The 14,845-nt window shown below is 48.0% G+C and overlaps 1 protein-coding gene across 3 annotated transcripts in view; it reads right to left on the reverse strand.

Annotated features, from left to right (window-relative positions):
* The window catches only part of Pik3cd (phosphatidylinositol-4,5-bisphosphate 3-kinase catalytic subunit delta), a 49,560-nt gene that overhangs the window by 26,684 nt on the left and 8,031 nt on the right, over positions 1 to 14,845 (reverse strand). The window lies entirely within an intron of this gene.

Consider the following 14,845-nt stretch of genomic DNA (forward strand, 5'->3'; position numbering starts at 1 on the left):
CGGCTCGGGGCGGGGCTGAACAACGGGCAAGAGAGGGCGGCCGGGTGGGGCGAGGCGGGGCGCGGTCGGAGGCGGAGCATCCCAGGAATGGGGCGGGAGCAGAACCCGCCTCATCACTGCTCTGTCCACTACTCTTAATACCCCAGGTCTGGCACAGCACGGCAGGAGGAATAGCTGCGGGGCGGCGCTAGGAAGTAGACATATCTTAGCCAGGGGCTAAGGCTGGAGCCTTAACGGTTCTCCCCATCTTCCCATCCTGGAGTCTCAGAACATCCAGTGATTCAGGATGACAAACAAACGCAGTCTAGTCCTGGATCTCTTAAAACCCAGCGGATATTAAGCACTATTGATAAAGCGGGATCTGGTCCTACCCAGCTTAGTCTTAGTTTGCTTTCTATTGCGCTGATAAAACACCATGACAAAAGCAATTTGGGGAGAGGGTTTATTTAGCTTGCCTATGCCTGGTCACGGTCCATTAAGGAAAACCAAGGCAGGAACTCAAGACAGGAACCTAGAGGCAGGCACTGAAGCAGAGGTCACAGAGAAATGCTCTTACTGGTTAACTCAGCCTGTTTTCTCAGGACCACCTGGAACCCACCTACTGAGCTAGGCCTCATCAATCATAAATCAAGAAAATACCTCCACAGACGTGCCTACTGGCAATAGGTGAAAAGGATTTTCTCAGTTGTGGTTTTCCCTTTCCAGATAACTCTGAGTAGTGTCAAGTTGAGGGGGAAAAACACAAAACAAAACAAAACAAAACAACAATTAACCAGGATTTGGCCCCCTGGGTCTCCAGGACATCACCTGGAAAGAGAAAACATTCAGACCTCAGTCAGGCCTGGAGTTGTCCTCAAGTATCAGGTCATCGCCCCCGAGGCTTGGTTCTGGGTTCAGATCCAGCATGCTGGTTGTTCCTAGTCCATGGGAGTTCCCCACACAGAATTAGAAACACGTAATTTATCCCAGACTTTTACTCAACACATCTAAGTTCCATCCACGAACCTATACAGGGCACCCTCACGTCCCAGACAATCCTCAGGGCTGTTCTGCTTGGCTTCACTTTAGCCCTGGCTGCTTTGCTTAGCTTCAGTACTGGGGTTTGTGTGCCGAGCAAGCACTCTATCACCGAGTTATACCCCCACCCCACCCCCCCTTTTTTTTTAAATTTATTTTTTTATGTGTATAGGAGTACACTGTTGCTGTCTTCAGACACACCAGAAGAGGGCATTTGATCCCATTACAGATGGTTGTGAGCCACCATGTGGTTGCTGGGAATTGAACTCAGGTCCTCTGGAAGAGCAGCCAGTGCTCTTAACCACTGAGCCATCTCTCCAGCCCATCCCTAGCCTTTTTTTAAAATTTTTTTTTTTTTTTTTGAAACAGGAACTCACTGTTTGAGATCCTGACTGACCTGGAACTCACTATGTAGACCAGGCTACCCTCGAACTCACAGAAATCTGTTTGCTGCTACCTCCCAAGTTTTGAGATGGTCTCACGAAGTTGCCCAGACTTGACAGTGAAATCCTCAATCCTCAGGCACGTCAGCAGCTGGGACAACACACCCAGTTCACACAGCTGTTGATAGCAGAGCTAGCATGGAACCAGTCTGATTTCAGGCTGGTCCCATGAACCACTTGCTTTGTCCTGTCCTCTTGCAACGTTCTTAGATTTAAGCCTTTGTGAAAAGTGGAGCTCAGAGGAGGGAGGAACTCTAGGGCCACAACTGCCCCAGAGGAGGCCAGTCCTCCCTGGCCCTCATGGCTGAAAGTCCTAGGGACATCCTAGAGTTAGGAAAGAGGGAAAAGGACAAAAGCTGGCCAGAAGTTCCCAGGAATCCCTAAACCCAGCATGGGAGGACCAGGATGTGGGAGGTCCCCAGGCAAGACTCACAAAGCCCAGGCCAGGAGCTTCCCACGGCCCCCAGCAGCTCTGCCTGGAGCCTCGGTGCTGGAGCTGCCTAGGCAGCGAGTTAGGCAGGACAGGATGCAGTGCGTTTCCAGTTCCATGTCTGGATCTCCCATATATCTTCAGTGCCATGTCTAGATGTCTTAAAAAAAAAAAAATTGCAGGCCGCAGGCTGGGCTCATGATGTCAGGCTATTAAACCCAGCACTGGAGCAGAGAGGCAGAGGCAGGTGGATCTCTGTGAGTTCGAGACCAGCCTGACCTACACAGCCAGGGTTACACAGACCTAGTCTCAAAACAAGACATCTCCCTGGGCAGTATTAACATAAACAAGGAGGAAGGCACACACTGCCTCAAGTCCTCAAGCATCCAGCTGTGCTATTCACAAGCCAACCTCAGGATCTTTGGAACCAGGACCACTGGGTGTGGCCAACCTGAAGTCCTAGCCCTCCCTCCCCAACCCTTGGAGCCTAGGCCACCCCAACTAAGAAAAGACATGGCTCGATCTTGAACAAGTAGACAGGGAAGGAAAGAGGCCCCCCCACCCCCACAGGAGCCAAGTCCTTTCATAGTGTTACCCATCTCCCCAGTGCAACTCCCCCACCTAAGCACAGGTCTGAGTGAATGTCAATCTCAAAGGCAAGATGTCCAATAACAATGGAAGCCAGGGACTAGTTTGGGGTGTAAACTGAGCAGTCAGGTACTAATTTGAGAAAAATAAGAATTTCTTTGAAACAGCAAAACCCACAAAAAAAGTGACATATCTGATACACACACACACACACACACACACACACACAAAAGTGTTCAAACTATGCTGGCAAATACAGGAAAGATAGGAACCATTCAAAAAGTCCAGAGAGATGGCTCAACGGGTAAAGGTGGTTGCCTTGCAAGCAAGACACCCTGTGTTTGTCCTGGGGCCCTTGTAATGGTGGAAGGAGAAAGCCAGGTTTACAAAGTGGTTCTGTGACCTCAACACGTGCGTAGTGGCACGTGCCCCGCTCCCAACAATAATAATAATACAATAAAGTTGAAAAGCAATATTTGGAGAAAAGCCAGGTTTGGAAGTGCATGCCTATAAAACTTGAAAGATGTGGAAGATAAAGCCGGGCATGGTGGCGCACGCCTTTAATCACAGCACTCAGGAGGCAGAGGCAGGCGGATTTCTGAGTTCGAATGAGTTACAGAGTGAGTTCCAGGACAGCCAAGGCTACACAGAGAAAAACCCTGTCTTGAAAAACCAAAAAAAAAAAAAAAAAAGCTATCATCCATTGTTAACCTCTGACTTACACACACACACACACACACACACACACACACACACACACACACACCCCTAGGAGTTTCACTACTGTCAAAACTCGAGAATAAACAAGAAATTAGATTTCACCCCTCTGCTACAGCCAAAAGGAGCCACTTCTCTGTAAATATCCCAGTCTAAGAACAGGAAACCAAATACTCCCACTCTTGGGAGCCCTTGTTCCACTCAAGAAGTTTATCGGCCCCATCCATCACTCCTCCCCCTCTCTGTCCTGACACTTCCAGGTCACCAAACCATGACACAATCCCACCTCTCTCAGCAGGCTGCCTGTTGTCCTCCCCGCCTTCCCTGGGGGAATCCAGCCTGCTCATAGTAGCACCTGCATTCCTAGGTGTGCTCGAGAAGACTCCAGAGAGGCTATTGATCCTCTTTAGCTTTGCCAACCTGACAGAGCCTAGAGTCACCTGGGAAGGGGGTAGATATGTGTGTGGTGGATTTTCTAGATTGCCCAGTCCAGTACAGGTGGCGCCATTCCCTAGGCAGGTAGTCTTTGGGCTGTATTAGGAAATTAGCCAGGCATAGGCATATGAGTAATCAAACCAGAGAAGGGAAAACAGCAAGTAGCATTTTCCCATGGTCCTTGCCTTACTTCCCGCCTTGACCTCCCTCAGGGAGGGACTATGTGATGACTATTCTTAGTTGTCAGCTTGACTGCATCTGCAGCTGAACACACCTTTAATCTGGGGCACACCTTCTGCTGGAAGCCTACTTAAGGACATGGAAGAAGGAAGCTTCTTTGCCCACTTGTTCTCGCCTTGCTAGAAAGTCCATTCCTTCACAGTCCATTCGCTTCAAGTTAGAGCGGTGGCTCGCAACCTTCCTACACAGTTCCTCATGTTGTGCTGACCCTCAACCATAAAATTTATTTTTGTCTTTGTTGCTACTTCATAACTGAAATTTTGCTACTGTTATGAATAGTAATGCAAATATATGTTTTCCAATGGTCTTGGGTGACCCCTGTGAAAGAGTCATTTGATCACCCAAAAGGTCACAACCTACATACAGGTTGAGAGCCACTGAATCAGAGCCTACTTCTTTGGGATTCCAGCATAGGCTGAAAACTAGTAAGACATCAGCCATGTGGACTGAACAACTACTGGACTGTTAGACTCTCTGTTCACAGTCAATCGTTGTTGGGTTAGCAGGAGTACATATATATATATATATACACATACACATATATAATGTATATGTATATATGTGTGTATATATATACATATATATATAAAATGTATGTACACACACACACATACACACACACACACACACACACACACACACACACTATAAATTCTGTTAATCTAGAGAACCCTGACTTATAGACTTCCCAATGATGCCACTCCCTGGTAACCAATCATTAAAATACATGAGCCTTCAGGGAGACAGCAAACCCCACACACTTCACTCTCTAAGATGAAATAAGCCCATTCTTTGCTTAAGTGGCTTTTGGTCATGGCATTTGTCACAGCAACAGAAGGAAAGCACCACAGGACTAAAGTCAAGGGCAGGGCAGAGGGAAGCGGATACAGCTACCATAAAACCAGTTAAATGTGTGCTATAAATTCTAATCGGAAAATAGGGGGGTGCAATGAAGCTTTATCCCGTCTTCATCATGGCTTCTCCTGCTGCAATGAAACACTATGACCAAAACCAAGTCATGGAGGAAGGGGCTTCCTCAGCTTACATTGTAGTCTGTCACTAAAGGAAGTCAGGACAGGAACCTGGAAGCAGAAGCCAATGCAGAGGACATGGGGTGGGGGTGGGGTGCTGCTTACTGGCTTGCTCCCCCAGGCTTGCTCAACCTGCTTTCTTATAGAACCCAGGACCATCCACAATGGGCCCTTCCCCATTGATCACTAATTGAGAAAATGCCTACAGCTGGATCTCTGGAAAGCATTTCCCCAAGGAGACTCCTTCCTCTCTGATGACTCTAGTTGAAAAACAAAACAAAACAAACCCCAAAACAAACAAACAAACAAACAACAAAAACAGCCAGTACAACTGACCCCTTATCTATTTGACAGACATATCACTATTAAGCCACAACCCCTCCTTTCTTATTCACCCCAAAGATCTCACATTAAAAGCAGAAGTTTAAAGTTCTAGTCTCTACAAATGCAAGCACAGAAAAATTTCAGTCCTTTTAACAATACTCAATTTTTTAAAATCCAGAGATTTTTTTTTTTTTAAATTCAACTGTATTTAATTCTTTCAACTGTAGGCTTCAGTAAAATACCTTCTTATTTCAAGAGGGGAAAAAAAAAATCAGGGCACAGACACAATCAAAACAAAATCAATCTCCAACCATCCAATGTCAGGGATCCAGCCACCATCTTCTGGGCTCCTCCAAAGGGCTTGGGTCACTTCTGCAGCCACCCCCACCCCCACCCCCACCACTTATTTTCTAGGTTCCAGCTCGATCCACTACTGCTGATGCTCTTGGTAGTCATCCCATGGTACTGGCATCTCCAAAACTGCTGTGGTCCCATGCTGCAACTGGGTTCCAGTTTCACCGATAGCCTCTCATAGGGTCTCTGCCCGGTGCCAAGCCTCAGTTTCTCTGTATGACACCTTCGATCCTGCGCCTTCACCAATGGCCTTTCCAGGCCTTTCACAGTGCCCAGCCTCAGCTGCTCTCCAGGACCCCTTCACACCTTCGAAATCCGCACCACCTGGGGAATTCTTACTTGCCAGGCCAGTTCGGCTGCCCCAGATGCCCAGAATCACAAATTCTTCACACAAAAGTCTGGTAGAATCTTTGCTTCCCTCCGAAACGTCGCAAGCCAGGCCTCCATCATCTGCACCAGTGACTTTCCTGGCTCAAAGTTCCAAAGCCCTATCACAGTCCTCCTCAAAACAACACGGTCAAGTCTGTCACATTCCTGGTACCAGCTTGTCTTAGGGTTTCTATCGCTGCAATAAACACCATCACCAAAAAACAAATTAGGGAAGAAAGGGCTCATTCAGCTTACACGTCTACACTGTAGTTCCAGCACTGAAGGAAACCAGGACAGGAACTCAAACAGGGCAGGAACTGGAGGCAGGAGCTGGTGATGCTGAGACCACAGAGGAGAGCTGCTTACTGGCTTGCTTGCCCTGGCTTGCTCAGCCTGCTTTCTTATAGAACCCAGGACCACCAGCCCAGGGATGGCACCACCCACCATGGGCAGGGCCCTCACTGATCACTAATTAAGTAACAGCCCTACAGCTGGAGCTCATGGAGGCATTTCCTCAGCTGAGGCCCCTTCCTCTCTGATGAATGACTCTAGCTTGTGTCAAGGTGACACAAAACTCCGGTCCCCCCCCCCAAAAAAAAGGGACAAGATTTTTCATATTTAGTCTCATAATCTCACTATAGCTTTGTGCCCTTGATGTATTGTTTTGTTGAGTTTAGAAACAGGGTCTTTGCAGCGTCGCCCGGGCTGTTTCTAACTTCTGAGTCTCAGCGATTCTGCTATAGAAGCTCCCCGAGTAGCTGGGACGGAGGGAGTGGGGGGTGGGCCCTGCCGGCCTGGTGCTGTTCTCTTCTCTTGGTCTTTTTACCTAATTACAAGACTCCTCTCTCTCCTTCCACTTCACACAGTTTCATTAAGCTTTGAATTCTCAGTTAACTCAAAAAGTCACTCAACTGTAGTTTAAAAAAAAAGCCAAGTTAATTAGGACCTGACGCTTCCATCTCCTCTGGGGTAAAGTCCCTAAGCTCTGACCACAGCTCTGTCTTAATTGAGACTCCCAGAGTTTGTGACTCAGGGCAAGGAAGTGGGTGGGCAGGCCAGGGAAAATGATGCTTGTGTTGGCGTTGTTCATCCTGTCACGATTCTACCAAAAAAAAAAAACAAAAAACAAAAAACAAAAAACAAAAAAAAACCCTACAAGTGTTCCCAGGAACGAGGCTCTGGAATAGGCCTGGCTTTGAAGACATCTGCTAAGCAATCCACTGCTCAATGCCTGGCCCAGGACAGGAACAGCAGCACAAGGGGGTGACCTTGGGCTCAGGAGCAAGGATCAATCAATCACACAAGCAGCTTCCACAGGTATTCACAGGGGAGGCTCAGGTTCCCACCCGGAGCCTGTGAACCTGAGTTTTGTGTCATCTATGAATGGAAAAAGTGCTCTTTTTGAGGGGAAGAGCCTGCTGTGAATTCCTACTGACAGAAAAGCCAGAAAAAGTTCCTCCCCAAAAGGCACTGGGGTGGGTTTCTGGACCTAATTTTCTAGAATCATCTTAGAGATGTGTTGTGGCAACTGCTGAGGACCAAGAAAGAGGTGATTTAAAAAAAAAAAAATGAACCTGGCCAAAAAGTAAGCTAAACACAGGAAACAAAGCTGTCCTTAGAGAGCAGGTGACTTTCGGAATAACAGCAGAAAGAACCTGCTGTTAAATACCAGATAGCAGGGAGTGCCATGGATCAGACCGGAGTTAAAAGCCTGATCTTAGCCTGATGCTATAATCTAAATACCTCCTCCTCCTCCTCCTCCTCCTCCTCCTCCTCCCTTTCCTCCCTCTCTTCTCTCTCTCTCTCTCTCTCTCTCTCTCTCACACACACACACACACACACACTCCNCCCCCCCCCCACATGATGGCTCACAACTACCTGTAAATCTAGCTTCAGGGGATCTAACGCCCTCCCCTGGCCTCTGTGGGCACCTCCTTCACACACATGGTGCACATATATGTCCTCAAACATACATACATACAAATCCACCTGCCTCTGCCTCTGCCTCCCGAGTGCTGGGATTAAAGGCATGCGCCACCACGCCCGGCTAAGGTGCTGGTTTTTCAGTATGATATAGGACCGTTATGTGAGAGACTGTATCCTCCCCTCAAGACAGCCTTTATGGACCACCCAAGGACAGCAGGTGGCCCTTGCAACCTCTGTGGGATGGTATGACCCACTTCAAGACTGACTGGGTTTAAAGGGGTGAACAGACTGTCTCCCCCTCACCACTGTCACATCAAGCTTCTGACTTTTGAGGTGTGATGAGTTTGCCCACACCCCAGGCAGCCAATGGATTCAGCTGGTCATCCTCTAATCCAGCTGTCCATCTGGAGGGGATCCACAGGACCCCTCCTGCACTTCTAGAGAAGTGCGATGCTGTGGCTCGTTTTAGCCATCCGTAAGGAGGGGTTCCCACGACCCTTCCTTCCATGGCAGCCCCTCCTAGAGTGACTTCAACACTCAGGAACCCTTCACCTAAACTTCTCAGTTTCTGGCCAATGACAATCCAGAGGTTTCCAATGAGTGTCTGAGAGAGTAGGGAACAGAGGGGTGTGGAATTTCTCACCCAAATGGGGGTGCCACACCCCAGGACTGGCCTTTCTCAGCAATCTAGAAGCAAACACTGCACTTTGGGGTTTTTAGTCTTTGTTTATGGGTTTGGGTTTTTTTGGTTTTTTGTTTTTTTTTTTTTTTTTGGTTTTGGTTTTGGTTTTGGTTTTTCAACACAGGGTCTTACTGCCTAGCCCCGGTTAGCCAAGAACTTGTATAAAAAGTGTTGTCTAGAGCCAGGAGGAAAGCCCAGCGTCTAGGCCTCGTTTTTTTGTGTCCCTGTGCATTCTTTACTTTGGGTGAAGACAGAGCTAAAAGTCCTAAAGTCACCTTGGATTCCAGGAGAAGCAAAACGTCAGACGGGTCTCCTCTTCCCTTCCTGCACCCTCGGGATGTGGGCAGTTGCCCATGAGAGTGAGGCTGTGCCCTGAAGGACTAGCATCCTCCGAGAGCTGCCCTGTCCCCTTGGGCAATAAAGGCCTCCTCAGGCCATCTTGCAGGACAGGAGCTGAGACAATGGCCCTGAAGTCCTCACCTGGCCAGGACTTCTTACTGCGAGCACCCTTCCCATTTAAACAGAGTGTGTGCGTCACCCTTCAAGACGAATGAACAATGATCCCGGAAGCCTCTGTCTGTTCTTTCTCCAGGGTAGCCACCCTGAACACATCTTGCCACTCCTCCTTAATTGATGTGATGGAGGATGGGTGGCTTCACCTCGCTTGTTCAGGCAGTCACAGCTCAGGGTTTGTGTAAAAAAAAAAAAAAAAACTGGTTATACTTAAGTCTTTCCAGGGACTAGCCCCATTTCTAAGTCACCTTAGGGGAGCAGCTAGCAGTCAACTCATTAGATGCAAGAAGAAATTTGTTAAATTTCAGATTCCAAGGGTTTTTAGAAGTTGTATGACGAGACAGAAGGAGGGGGTGGGGGAGACCCTTTCATAATATCCCAGCAACCCAGGGCTGCAGGAGGAGCTACCAACCTCTTACCCGCTGGGAAGGCCCGCTCCAAACATTATTATGGATAACGAAAATGAAATGTCCAACCTGGCTCTTCAGCTCAGTCGAAAGGCAAATAAAATCCACAGATATCTAGAGAGGGGTGTGGCCCCTGGAGTCCTAGCAGAAGAGATGCTCTTTTGGAAAGAAGTTAGAGGCTGTATACTTCCACAGTCCACAGCCTCAGCTCCCTGGCGGTAAACAGAGGGGTCAGCCGCCCAGGTTTAAAGACAGAAGGGGACACACAGAGTGCCTGGATGGTCCTCAGCTGGTGCAGAGGTAGCCATTTCCAGAACAAGCCTGCTGTTTCCTGGACCATCTCCTGGGCTATTTCCTGTGTGAGAGAGTCACATTTTTCTGTAGTCCCTACCTGGGGAATCAAGCCTGTGTCTACATTTATTTTGTACTTTTTTTTCTTATTTGTATGTTCCAAGTTTTTGTAAGTAACTTGAATTAAAACTTATGTAAAAATATATACTACACATGTACAAATGTCACTGATGACTATAAATACTACATATGTAATATTTATAAAGAGTATAAGGATTTATTATGTACAATGTGATAATATTAAATAGAATTTAAATATATTTAATAGTAAATATATTTATTATATATATATATACATGATGTGCATGTATATAGTGTCTAATATGCACTACAGAAGATCTAAGTCCACAATGCTTAGAAGACATGACCACTCCAACCTCCATCCACAACCTTGCCTTATTTAGCATCTTTTAAAACTTCTAACTCAGCACCCGGGAGGCAGAGGCAGGCGGATTTCTGAGTTCGAGGCCAGCCTGGTCTACAGGGTGAGTTCCAGGACAGCCAGGGCTACACAGAGAAACCCTGTCTCAAAAAACCAAAACAGGGGCTGGTGAGATGGCTCAGTAGGTAAGAGCACCCGACTGCTCTTCCGAAGGTCCAGAGTTCAAATCCCAGCAACCACATGGTGGCTCACAACCATCCGTAACAAGATCTGACGCCCTCTTCTGGAGTGTCTGAAGACAGCTACAGTGTACTTACATATAATAAATAAATAAATCTTTATTTATATTAAATAAATCTTAAAAAACTTCTAATTCTCAAGCCAGATTTGGTGGCATGTGTTTGAGGCTAGGTCCCGGGCGGCAGAGGCTGCACAGTGAGAACTTGTCTCAATCCCACCGCCCACAACCCCCAAGTCCCACAAATTGCCAAACTCTCTCCTTCTTCCCCCTCTCTTCAGTAGTGAGCATAGGTCCCATTGCCAAGGGCTGGCTATCCACACTCAGTCCCTTCTTCCCCCATCTGTCTTACATGGTCCCTTCCTCGTAGTCTCCTGAGACCCTCTGTATACACTACACTCGCTGGACCAAAGGAAGAAAAGTCTTGGGGACACAGGTATCTGCCATCTGTCATTTACTATCAATGCCTGACTCTCCCTGGTAAGCATTCCTTGTCTCCTTCCTTCCCCTGAGCAGGTCTCTAAGCCATTTCGTCTCCCAGAACCCCAGCTTCTGTGTGCCTCTGTTTCCCACTGATTACGCTGGAGCTGTGGGGCCACAGGGGTCAACCTCATCACCCGGGCCTGACGCACACATCGAGTCGCTCACAACCACCTTTAATTCCAGCTCAGAGGATACAACGCCCTCCGGCTTCCTCCAGCACCCAGCACATGCGTGGTACAGACAAACCCATGTGGGAACACACACAATATACATAAAAGAAATAAATCTTAAAAAACAAACAAACAAACAAACAAACAAAAAAAACTGTGTTTCTTGGACTGAAGAGATGGATCAGCAGGTAAAGACTTTGCCTCACAAGTTCGAAGACCAGAGTTTGGGTTCCTGGAGGACATGCAAATAGCGGGTCAGCATTGCAGGTTACCTTGTAATTTCAGTGGCCAAAAGGCAAACGCAGGAGATTTCCCCCAGAGCAAGCAGACTGCCCAGCGGACGAGCTCTGGGTTCGATTGAGACAGCCTGTTTCCATGTGACTAAGTGAAAAGCATTTGAGAATACTCCCAAAAGAAACCCCAGGTTGCCACCGAGGTTCTCACACATTTGCGCATGCATACAGCCCCACCCCCATCTGTGAGAACCCGTGTATATACATGTACACACATCCCACATGCATACACACGAGAGGAAAAAAAAAACTATATGTTTTTTGTCAAAATTCTGCCTCCTGTTCATAATCCTCATGTTCTCAAACTAAGATTAGAGCCACTTGCTGGGAGCAGAGGAAGCCACAGAAGAACGCATAAACATCTCTCCGGAGTAGCAATTTGCCTCAAGAGTAGAGAGAAATATTCTCTATAGTAAAATAAACATACACGGATCATGGAAGAGAATGTAAAATTAATGTCAGTTTTAAAATAGGGCTCGAAGCTTCAAAGCAAGGTCATGGGTGGGATTTGGTCACATACTGGGGTTACACAGAACATCTCCTCTGGCCAGAGGAGCGGCTGGGAAAGTCGGAGAAGACTGCTCCATCGGGATCAAGGTTCCTGCCAGCTGCTCCACCATTCCCCTGCTTCTTCCCACAGCCTCACGCTCAGGGATCCCGGGTGGCCGGTCCTGAAGCAGTCTGTCCATGCCTTACAGCTTCTGAGACGGCTCAGGCACACAATCAAGTTGCAAGAAGCTGATAATCGAATGCCACTCCTTCCCACAGCATGGGCCGCTAAGATTCAGAGTTCACAATAGCGGAAAATTTAGAGCTTTTCATGGGGCCAGAAACTGCGCAAGATTCACTTATGTCTGATCCTCAGGACAGACCAGGGGAGCCCTGGGAGTCCCAGCTTTTCAGATGAAAGCTCGTTTTCACACTCATCAAGATCACGTAACATGATAAGTATCTACGTGCAGGAACCACCTGCTTCTTGCCAAGTAGCCTAGGTTAGCATCAAACTCGCGATTCTCTTGCCTCAGCCTCTTGAGTGCCAGGACTACAGGTGTATGCCAGTATGCCCAGCCCACTGGTCCAATTCTTTTTTTAGATTACATTTATCTATGTGTATGCTTGTGTGTACAGACATGAGAATGCCACCGACCCAGTGGAAGTCAGAGGACAACTTATGGGAAAACATCCTCTCTTTCTATCATGCATTTCTAGGGAACACATCAGGTCATGAGACTTGGCAGCAAGCATCCCTAACCACTGAGCAATCCCACCAGCTCTAATTCTCTCTCTCTCTCTCTCTCTCTCTCTCTCTCTCTCTCTCTCTCTCTCTCTCTCTCTCTCTCTCTCTCGTTTTCAATGCTAAGGATCAAGCCTAGGACCTCAGACATGCTAAGCAAATGCTCTGTCCCACTGAGCTAAATTGCTAGCCTTCCTCTGTTTAATTCCGAGGTCCTTGCTCTAAACACTACTAACTAACTGTTTCCATCCACTTTCGCCAAGCATAGCCCACCAAGCCCACCAGACACCTGAGACCTTGAGTGTCTTAGGCCACGGCCACTCGTTAGACGTGCCTTACTTGGCTGAAGAAAACAAATCACACTTCACTGGTTTCCAAATGACAGATGAGTTACCTCATTCGAATACCTGTCATGGCGCACAACAGGGCAACAGGAGGTAAAGCTCACGTGATTCACCCCTGAAGCGGGAGCCCTCAGAAGCAGAGGCACACACTGTCCTTTTATCCACTCTGAAAGTCGATTATTTTGTTTATTTGCTTGGAATTGCTTTCACATGGAGAAGTAAGTGGGGGAATTAGGGGATTTTAGTGGGTTTCCCCCTGAAGAAATTTCTCATGAAGCAGATTATCTGAGAACAAGATCCTGGTTTTATGCACTTCCTTTAATTGCAGCAGGTCCACCTCAAAGAGGAACACCTGTGCATGCATTGTGCGGCACACCCTGCCCACTGGGGCTGCCCTGGCCCACCTGAGATGAAATCAGGGGCCACTAGAAGGCTTCAGTGGAGAAGGCTAGAGAGATGGTTCCGTAGTTAGGAGGACATATTGCTTTTGCAGATGACCAGAGTTCTGGGGCAGCTCCCGGCTGTCTTGGAGCTCCACCTCTGATTTGATGCCTCTGGCCTTTGAGGGCACGTGCCCACTCATCCACCCACCCACACACCCACAGTTAAAAAGTAAGATCTTTTGAAAATGAAATAAAGGGCTTTAGGAGAGCTAGGGGTGTGGTTGGATAGTAGACAGCTTGCCTAGAATGTGCAAAAACCCCCTGAGGTCTGTCCCTAGCAATGAAAACAGAAGACAAAACAAAACAAACAAAAAACAAGTGTGGGGGGGCGGTGGGGGCGGGGTCCTTCAGTAACCAGCACGTGGGCCCATGTTCCAGGTTCTGGTTTCTGAAGTCCCTGGGTCATTCCTAGGGCTGCTTCGGTTTATCTGTCCTGTTTTTATTTTGAGACAGGGTTTCCTGTAACCTAAGGCAGCTTCAAACTGGCTTTGTAGCCGAGGGTGACCTTGAAATTCTGATCCTCCTGGGTCCATGCCCCAAGTTCTGGCATTACAGGAGTGCGCCACCGTGCCAGGCTTATGCAGTGGTAGGAGGAAACGCAGGGCTTCTGGCATGCTAGGCCGACAGCCTGCCTACTAACATCCCAGCCCTGACCTGGGTTTCTCAAACCTCACAATGAGGTGTGTGCATGCAAACAGTAGAACAGTTCCCAGGGTGAATTCTGCTCCTGACAAGAGCCAGTCATAACCTGTATTTGTACCTTCCACACCTCAGAGGCTGCAAGACCACAGGGGGACCCAGGCTCCATCAGAACCCTTCATCATTTCTGGAAGGCACACATTGCCCCACCACAGGCCTGTTTCCATGGCCCAGAACCACTACCACCCAAGTCCAGTCAGACAGCCAAGGACAAACCAAGGGACAGAGAGGACAGAGAGGTTTTGCTGGCCTGCCTTCTAAGATCATGAACCTCCTTGGCAGCCGATACCTCTGTGGAAGTCAGTCAGTCTCCCTTTGGCTTAAGGCTCTACCATTTCTCCTTGTTAGAGCAAGAGGAATCTTGAGAGCAAACCGACTTGAAACAAATGATAACTAGGAACAGCTGACCGACACTGTGGTAGGCGATTCTAACCTAATTCATCTTACTTAATCTACCTTGGATCTGATCCCATCAGCTTTATTTTTACAGAAGAAATAGAACACCTGAGGAGTCAAGCAAGTTTCCAGAGGCCACCCAGCCAGGAGCAGAGACAACAAGGCTAGAATGGGAACTCAGCCACTCCAGAAAGCAAGCTACTTAAAATCGCCAGCAATACAGAAATACACCATGCTGGGTGTGGTGGCGCACGCCTTTAATCCCAGCACTCGGGAGGCAGAGGCAGGCGGATTTCTGAGTTCGAGGCCAGCCTGGTCTACAGAGTGAGTTCCAGG

This window comes from Mus pahari, chromosome 6 (assembly GCF_900095145.1).
Source record: "Mus pahari chromosome 6, PAHARI_EIJ_v1.1, whole genome shotgun sequence".
In the NCBI taxonomy this organism is placed as follows: Eukaryota; Metazoa; Chordata; class Mammalia; order Rodentia; family Muridae; genus Mus; species Mus pahari.